Raw genomic sequence first — 10,175 nt, 5'->3', positions numbered from 1 at the left:
AGGAACACAAAGATTTAGACAGGTTCAGGCCGCGAGTTGCGTAATACCCTACGTTCTGTGTGGTGGTTTGTATTGTCTTAGGTGTTAATGTGTTTCGAGGGCGTACCTTCCCTCCCTTATATATCCGGGGGGACAGATTTACATGGAAAGTCCTAGCCGAGTACAGTTGGAGTCCTACTACAGCATGATCGGGTATTTTTCTTTGTACTGCAGCTAGTTCTACGTCTACTCGGGAAGTTAGAAAGGAGGTAAGGTACATTCATAGGCTATCCCTTACTCTAGAACATTCTATGCCTATAAGCAGTCCCGCTGCCCCGGGTCTGACAAGCCCCCGAGCTCTTCGTAGCCGAGATCTGCAGGCGTCGAGTACTTGGCTGGGCGTCTTCGAGTACTTCAAGTAGTCAGAACATCTTTCGGGCCTTCTCTCAGATACGTCGAGTAGTCCTCCAAGTAATTCTAGTTGCTCCGAGGCTGTGAGGTGCTCAAGCCCCAAAATCTTAATCATATATGGTGCACGAAGTACTCGCGCTCCATATGGAGTAGCCCCCGAGCCTTAGGTTGAATCGTAGAATCAGGCTGAGGGTCACTTCAGTCTTTTTCTTCTTAATTTTCAAAAAATTTGAAAAATAAATCTCTGATACATATATCCCGCAGCCCCCGAGTCTTGAATTTAAATCTCTCCATTTAGATTTAAGAATCAAAGTAAACTCGTGGCAAAATGAAAACTTCCCTGAAAAGGAAAGAATCCGTTGATATCCCAAATATTCACGAAATTGCCACCAGAGACCGTATGTAAGGATCACCGGGGTGTCCGACCCTAGAGGGGGAGGGGGTGAATAGGGTCGCTAATCGCTTTTTAACCTAGGGCTCAAACTACTTGCATAAGATAAACCTAACACGTCCTACGCATGCTAGTTATGACTAAGGTTTATCTATGCTACTCTCTACTTACCCCTAAAAAGACTTGCAACCTAGCTAATCCTAATCAAACTAACTAGGAAAGTAAATGTATGCAAGGTAGAGTAAGTGCGGAAACGTAATGCGGTAAGTAAAGAGGTAAGTGCAAGAGGGATGCAAACTCCCGAGTAGACACGGTCATGTAACGTGGTTCGGCATAAACGCCTACGTCCACGGGACACCGAGGCTCTTCCGATCACCGTCTTGCACTACGCCACCAATGGCGATGCCAGCAAGCAAAGGCAAGTGCCCACAAGACACCGAGTCTAGTGCACCGCCACCGTCTCTCTCGGTCACCCGGCCGAAATCCACTACGGAGCTTCTCCACCAAGGAGGGGGCCTCCTCTTCCCCCGCACAAAGTGTCGTTGCCACTCCACACCAAGACGGAGGGTCACACGACGGATACACAAGGTGCTTGCCGCAGCAAGGCTTTCTCTCAAGCTAGTTCTGTCAAGAACTAAGCCTAAACAAGCACTAAGCACTCTCACAAGTGTGCTTAAGCCTATATGATGTACAATGAAGCTCTATGGTGGTTGGAGATGTTCTTGGGTGTGTTTGGGATGTTCAGCAACTCCAGCACACTTCAAATGGACGGGGTGAGGTGTATATATAGGCCACCAAGTCTTGTAGCCGTTGCTCCAACGGTTAGCTGAAAATCTGCGTATCACCGGAAGAACCGATGCCTCTTGGTGGGGTATCGTCGGTTCATCCGGTCACTCACAACATGAAGTAGCCGTAGGGGCGGCCCTTCGGGCCTTGCTACGCCTCTCTTCTCTTTGTCATCACTTGAACCTAAAAGCCTGAGAATAGTTATCTTAACAATCACATTAGTCCAAGTGTTGTGTGTGTCATCAATCGCCAAAACATTATATTGAAACATGGCATGAGAGGCCATTTTCGCTACACCGTATAAAGCCGTCTGAAAACTTGTGAGGGTTTTACCCCTTGAACTCCTGGCCGCCGTCAAACTCAAATTTCACCATTTTCCTTTCTCAGTGAGATCCACAGCCCCTCTCGTAGCCCCCGAGCCTAAACTCGTGACTTTGAGATGGCTCCCAAGAAGGATAAATCCAAGGTTGAAGAGGAAGCGGTCGCCAATATGTCAATAGGTTGGCGCAAGAGTAAAATGTTTGAAGCAGCAGTGCAGGAATTGGAGAATTTGGGTCTTCTCCAGGCTCAAGGTGTGATCCAATGGTGTGCGGGGGAAGAAGAGGATTACCCCATGGAAGGTACCCTCGTAGGGATGGTAACGGGTCTAAACCCATCGGGTTTTGCCATTCCAAACCCAAACCCATGAAAAATATTTGAACCCATTAAAAAACCCATACCCGTGACGGGTTTAGAATTTTGCCCAAACCCAAACCCATCGGGTTAGCGGGTACCCACGGGTCGTCCATGGGTTTACTATATAATTTTTTCTCATGATCAATAAGTTTAATATCATAAACATCGTTGTAGCATATTATGAGTAAGAAATATATGTTCACTAAAAATTACAAAAGAAATAAGTATATAAATAACAAGTTCTATATTTAAATGATCATAACACCATATAATGTCACAAATCTATCATATGCATGTATAAACACGACAACTGCAAAGCGACAACACCCATACCCACCACTTAAGGGTCAATAAAATAAGAATTGAAGGAAAGAGATGTTAAATTTATTATAATCTCACAAAATAAAATGACAATTGCTCTATGTTGGATCGGGTTTAAAAAAACCGATGGGTTCACGGGTTCGGGTATTATAGGAACAAACCCATGCCCATAAACCCAACGGGTAGGACTTTGTGCCCATTAACAAACCCACGGGTCTAAAAGTTGACCCAAATCCGTACCCTAATGGACCAAAAACCCGTCGGGTTTCGGATTTCGGGTACCCATTGCCATCCCTATACCCTCAAGACAGTTGTGTTCCGTGACTTCGTAGAATGTGGTTTTGCGCTTCCCGTATCGGAATTTTTCTATGCACTTCTGTAGTTTTGGGGAATCCAACTGCATCATTTGACTCCTCAATCCATTTTGCATCTCTCCATTTTTACTCATTTCTGCGAAGTCTTCCTTGGCATTCTTCCCCACTTTCACATTTTCCAACATTTTTGCACTCTTATTCCTGTTCCGAACTCCGCCAAACCCGCCGTTGTCGGGGGTTGTGAATTAGTACTCCATCCTGAGACCCGAAACGAGTACTTGGCTTATGATGCAGCGGGTAAGGGAATCGAGTGGAAAAAATTCTGGTTTCATGTCAGGAATTTTGAATCTCCACTTCCAGAAAGAATTCCAGGTGCCCCCCAAGTTCAAGAAAGCTGGTCAAGTTTTGGACCTGGTGGCGAGGAAGTTGACTGCTTTTTGAAAGCCATTGCACATTTGAAGAATAAAGGAATCACTGGTGATCATGTAGTCTTTTCTTTTGTAAGCCATCGGGTCCAGCCTCTTCAGCTTCGAAAGCCCTGCTTTCAGATATGAAGGCATACAAGACCCTACCAGAATGTCTTCAGAACAAATAGCTCAGTCTGAAGTAGTCAAGAGGTGTTGCAAAGTACTCGACAACTTCGACAAGTCTTTGAAACTTCCAGCACTCTTCTGGGCGAACAACCCTCCTGAGAATTCATGGGTATGTGCTTAGAAATACTGTCGAGTACTTGTAGTTAATTTTTTTGATCTTCTGATGAATTCTTTGTTTCTATTGCAGAAAAATTATAAGACTTGGTATTGTATGCCTCCGACTTTAGCAGATGCTGACTCTGATGGGAGCAAGAAACGGAAGGCAACTCCTGGATCTCTGTTCCAGAGAAAAATTCCTCGTCTCGATGCTGGCCAGTAAGGATCTGATATTCTATTGATTTTATCCTGTTTGCCTCAGCTTTCTTATTCAGTGTCTTGCTTGGCTAGGATCCAATATCTCCCGGCGCATGAGAAGAATCAGATTCAAGATTTCCGCAACTGGATGTCGAGTAGTTCGAAAGGAACTAGTCGATCAGTCCCCGAGTCTCCAATAATTGGGTTGATCGAGAACCCATCTGCCAGCTTGCCGAATGCAGACACGACTGGAATATCGAATGAACCAAGTCCTCAAGCACCCGACCATACTCCTGCAGCTGCTGAGGGTGACTCCAATGCTGATGAAACTAGCAATAGTGGAGCTCAAGGATCGAGAGGTCCTGCTGTTCGACTGGTGACCTTTCAATCTATGCCTCGGTCAACTCAAGAGGAGTTGGGGAAAGGACTGTTTGATGATCCGTTGTTGTCCATAGACAACGTGAATAAACTTGCTGACTACATGCATGGAGCTTCAAATATACCAAGGTGAGTGCTATGCTGCTATTTTGTCTTTCTCGAGTAGTTAGTAATGTCTGACTAATCTTGCCTTGTATGTCACAGGATGTTGCCAATCGGTCTTTTCTTAAATCGCAAGCTTTGTATAAGACTGTGGACAATCGAAAAACCCTAGAGCAGCAGAATGCTATGATTGCCAAATAACTGGATGAGTCTCTTGCTGCTCGGAACAAGCTTTATGAAGCAAACCGAAAGCATCATCTGGAACTATGTGATATGAAGCAGCAAATCAAGAGCCTTGAAGAAGAAAGATCAAAGCTTCAGGAAGAAAATTTCAGGCTCCAAGAACAATTGCAGATTACTCAAGCTTGTGAGTATCCAATCTTTTGTCTTGATCTTCCTTTGTCAATAATAATTATTGAAATATCCTTCTGTCAGGTTCTCCAGATGGTCACGCTCAATTGGTAGCAGCAGCTCAGATCCTTGTGGATATGATTGATTCTGAAGAGGGGTCGTCAAGTAGCAAATCCTTGGTGGAGCGTTTGGAGGAAGCTCCCAAGAAGATTTTTGATGTCATGACGGCTACCTCCAAGAATTATCTGACCCACATGATAGGAGTTGTCAAGTCTTACTTGCCTCAGTTTAACTTAGCTCCCATAGCTAAAGGAATAGCTCCCAATTGCCCTAATGAGAAATTCCGGGACTATTGTAAAGAGTCAGAAGTGATTGCTGAGGAAATTCTGAAGAACTTGGCAGAGTAAACTGCTTGTAATAACTCATTGTCTTTGTTCGTAACTTGTATCCTGTTGGTGTGTCTTCAGAAGCATGATCTGATACCGTAGGATAAATACAAACTATTTGAGTTATTGAGTAGACTACTTGCATGGAGTAATCTTTAAAGTTGATCAGTTAGGATGAGTCCCGTCGGACTACCCAAATGAAAAAACTATAAAGATATCCATAAACTACTCGAGCGAGCGAGTAGTATGTCCTTAACCAAGGATTGGAGTAATCTTTAAGATAGATCTGTTAGGATGAACTCCGTCGAGTTATCCAAGTTGAAACCATCTTAAAGATATCCATTACCTATTCGGGCTTGCGAATAGGGTGTCTAACTTGTAGACTGGAGTAACTACTAAGATTGACTTGTTAGGGTGAACCCCGTTGGGTTATCCAAGATGGACAAAATATAGTAATATCCATAACATACTCGAGCGAGTGAGTAGTTTTGCCTTTAATTCAAGGCTGGAGTTCCTTATAGTTGACCTATTAGGATGAACTCCGTCGAGTTACCCAAGATGGACAACTAGTAAAGGTATCCACACACCTTCTCGAGCTGGGCGAGTAGGTTGTGCCCTTATAGTAAGGACAAGGATGTGGCTTGTGTAGTTATCCTGATGGAAAACTGTGTAAGCTATCCTGAACAGGTGATGCTGTCAGTTTGAAAAACTGCCTTTAAAGTAGTCGATATGCTAGCAAAAACCTTTGCTTTATTCGAGAAATCAACTGACATCACCAAGTTACTTGGATCAAGGATAGAACTTGCACAAGTGCTCAATATTCTAGGAATTTGGTACCTCATTGCTGTCTGCATCAGTGATTCTGTATGATTATGGTCTTGTAACCTTGGTTACGATGAAAGGACCTTCCCATCTAGAATTTAACTTGTGCAGTCCTGTCTCATCTTGGATCCTTCGTAATACTAGATCTCTGATATTGAAAGATCTTTGCTGGACATTGCGATCATGATAGCATCTGACTCCTTGAAGATACCTAGCTGATTGAGTCAAAGCATTGACTCTGGCCTCTTCAACTGAATCTAACTCAAGTTGTCGAGCTTCATCTGCTTCTCCTTCTTGATAGGCTTCTACTCTTGGAGATCTCCACATGATATCTGCGGGTAGTATAGCCTCTGACCCGTTAGTGAGAAAGAAAGGAGATTGTCCAGTTTCTTTGCTAGACTGCGTCCGCAGCCCCCAGACTACATGGGGTAATTCTTGAATCCACTTGCCACCTTTCTTGGTGTTGGCATTGTAGAGTCTTTTCTTCAAGCCGTCGAGTACTAAACTATTGATGCGCTCTACTTGACCATTTGCCCGAGGATGAGCTACCGAAGCATATTTGACAGAAATCCCAGAAAGATTGTGACGTGGAGTTAGAGCCAAGATCCGTGATGATGGTGTGAGGAAATCCAAACCGATGAATAATGTCAGAGATGAAGTCCACTGCTCTATCAGATGAGATCTTGACAATGGGCTTGTACTCGATCCACTTGGTGAACTTGTCGACTGCTACCAGCACATGATTGAATCCTCCTGGAGTTACGGTTAATGGTTCGATCATGTCCAAACTCCAACAGGCGAACGGCCAAGATGGAGGGATTATTATCAAGTTGTGTGCTGGGACGTGAGTCTTTTTGCCAAAAAAATTGGTAGCCGGGGCATCGCCTGACAAGGTCTTCTGCGTCTGAAACAGCTGTTGGCCAGAAGAAGCCTGACCTATAAGCCTTGCCGACTAGTGTCCTTGATGCGGCGTGGTTGCTGCAAACTCCTTCGTGTATCTCTCTGAGAATGTCTTTGCCTTCATCAAGGGTAACACACTTCATGAGGATGCCAGAAGCAGAGCGCTTATATAGGTTGTCGCCGACTAAGACGAAACCCTTGCTACGCCTGATGATGCGGGCAGCTTCAGTGCTTTTAGGATCAACATGTGGTGGAAGCTTGAATTCCTTGATGAAGTCGATAAACTGAATCCGCCAATCTTCCTCAATTATCAGTACTTCTCTGATTGTGGCCGGGGCCTCCGTGTCAGTGGCTTGTTGGCTTTGTACCTTGACTGATGGGTAATGAAGTTCATGGACGAACACTCCTGGTGGAACAGCTGCTCGAGTAGATCCAAGTTTGGAAAGGACATCAGCTCCCACGTTGTTGTCGCGGTCTACGTGGTGAATTTCCAATCCTGAGAACTTGTTTTTGAGCTTTCTGATTTCTTCAACATATGCATCCATTGTATCCTTGTTAATGTCTCATTCTTTATTGACTTGCTGGACGACGAGTAGTGAATCTCCGTAAACAAGTAGTCGCTTGATGCCAAGAGAAACTGCTAGTCGAAGGCCGTGTAGCAGTGCCTCGTATTCAGCTTCGTTATTGGAGACCTTGAACAGGATTTGGAATACATACTTCAATTGTTCTCCCTTGGGGGAGATGAATAGGACTCCCGCACCGCCTCCGTCGAGCTTGATTGAGCCGTCAAAGTACATCACCCAATGTTCTGGAACATTATGAGGTGCTGGAATTTGATTTTCCCACCATTCGGCTAAGAACTCGACTAGTGCCTGTGACTTGATTGCTATTCTTGGCTTAAAGTTGATTTCCAAGGCTCCCAGTTCAACTGCCCATTTTAAAATTCGTCCAGTGGCACCCGATTGTGGAGTATATCCCCCAATGGGAAGTCAGTTATTACTGAAATCTTGTACTCATCCAAGTAATGTCGGAGCTTCCTGGAGGTGATTAGAATTCCATACAAAAGTTTCTGAACTGATGGATATCTAACCTTTGATTCAGAGAGTACTTCACTGATGAAGTAAACTGGTCTCTGAACGCTATAGGCGTGGCTTTCCTCCAGGTGTTCGTCTATTATCGTGGTACTGACTACATGGGTAGTCGCTGCGATGTAGAGGAGTAGTTACTCGCCAGGTAGTGGAGCTGTTAGAATCGGTGGTGACTAGAGATGATGCTTGAGGTTCGCGAGTGCTTCCGCGGCTTCCGTAGTCCACTCGAATTTATCTTGTCGCTTTAGGAGCTTGAAGAAGGGTAAGCCCCGTTCGCCAAGTTTGGACAAGAATCGATTCAGAGCTGCCATACAGCATGTGAGCTTCTGGACGTCCTTAATAGTAGCTGGGGCGTCCATGGCCATGATGGCATTGATTTTCTCTGGGTTGGCCTCAATTCCTCGGTTACTGATGATGAATCTGAGTAGTTTTCCCGAGGGTACGCCAAAGACGCACTTGGTTGGGTTGAGCTTCCAACGGAATTTTCGGAGACTGTTGAAGGTCTCTTCCAGGTCAGTAATGAATTGATCCTGGGTCTTGGTTTTGACAACAACATCGTCAACATAGGCTTCAACATTGCGATGTAGCTGATTAGAGAAGCACAGCTGTATCGCACGCTGGTAGGTAGCACCAGCGTTTTTCAACCAGAAGTACATGGTCTTGTAGGCATAAGCCCCGTAAGGGGTGATGAAGGCCGCCTTGATCTGGTCTTTTTCTTTCAGGGCGATCTGATGATACCACGAGTAGCAATCGAGGAAAGATAACAGGATACAACCTGTTGTGGAGTCGATTACTTGATTAATGCGTGGTAGCCCGAAAGGATCCCTTGGGCAATGTTTGTTCAGATCGGTGTAGTCGATACACATCCTCCACTTGTTGTTATTTTTCTTCTGGACAAGTACAGGGTTAGCCAGCCATTCAGGATGGTAGACTTCTTTGATGAACCCTGTCGCGAGTAGTTTTGCCAGCTCTTTCTTGATGGCTTCTCGCTTGTCCGGTGAGAACCGCCGCAACTGTTGCTTTTTTGGTGTAGCTTTAGGGTCGACCTTCAAGGCATGCTCGATCAAGTCCTTGGGCACCCCTGGCATATCTGCTGGTTTCCACGCGAATACGTCTCGGTTGGCCCTAAGGAAGTTGACGAGCTCGAGTTCCTATGTGTCGCCCAGTCCTATTCCAATGATGGCGGTTTTGGAGTCGTCACCTTCTTGTAGCTGGATTGTCTTGGTGCCCACGTCACTAGTAGGTTTAACCGATGACTAGCTTGGTCTATTGGAAGGCATCGACTCCTTGAGGGAGAGTTCCTTGGCAGCAGCAAGTATCTCGCTGACAGAACTAGGGACCCGGATTGTGGCAGTATGATCTATTGCTTCCTTGTCGCACTCGAAGGACTTGAGGAGGTCACCACGTAATGAGAGCACTCCTGTGTTGCCTGGCATCTTCAAGAGCAAGTACACGTAATGTGGTATTGCCATGAACTTGGCTAGCACTGGCCTTCCCAGGATAGCATGGTAGAAAGACTCGAAGTCGGCTACTTCGAATTTGATGTACTATGTCCGGAAGTTCTGTTCTGTACCAAATGTGACTGGGAGAGTAACCGAGCCAATCGGTATAGAGGAGTTTCCGAGGACAATGCCGTAGAATGGGGCCTTGCTTGGGGTGAGCAAACTCATGTAATTGAGGCCCATCTTTGCCAATGTGCTTGCGAAGATCAAGTTGAGCCCGCTTCTGCCGTCAATGAGCACTCGAGTAAGCTTGGAACCTTGGACGACTGGATCGAGTACCAGCGGGAACTTTCTAGGTTCAGAGAAGATGGTCCATTGGTCTTCCCTGGAGAAGGTAATGGGGACCTCACTATATTTCAGTAGCCTCTGAATTGCTGGCTCGACTGAGAGGATTTCTCTAAGCAAGAGATTCTGGGCTCGCTTGGAGAAGCTGAGATATCCTCCAAATATGACGTTGATGACATTTTGTTGCTATTGGAAACCATCATGGTTTTTCTTGTCGTCTTCGTCATCTTTGTCCTGTTCTTTCTTAGGAGTGACTGCAGGTGCCGACTTGAAGGATTTGTGCAGGATCGTACACTCCCACATCGAGTGGTTGCTCTTCGGGTGGATTGGACATCTCTTGTTGTGAAGAATCTTGTCGAACTGGTCCTGCGGCTTGTCGCCCTTTTTACCACACGGGGTGCGATCCATAGTGCCGACAGTGTCATCAGGCTTGCGTTTTCACGCAGGATCCCGCTGGTTGCTGGGCCCTCCACGGTCGTTGTGATGCTTCCCGTTGTTGTCGTTGTTACGGCATGGGAAGCGGCTGCGTTCTTGCTCTTCTTCGTCGGCCCAGCGCTGCATCATGTCTTGTAGCTCCACTACCATTTTGGGGCAATT

Source organism: Panicum virgatum, chromosome 3N (assembly GCF_016808335.1).
Source record: "Panicum virgatum strain AP13 chromosome 3N, P.virgatum_v5, whole genome shotgun sequence".
NCBI lineage: Eukaryota > Viridiplantae > Streptophyta > Magnoliopsida > Poales > Poaceae > Panicum > Panicum virgatum.
This window is presented reverse-complemented; position numbering follows the sequence as displayed.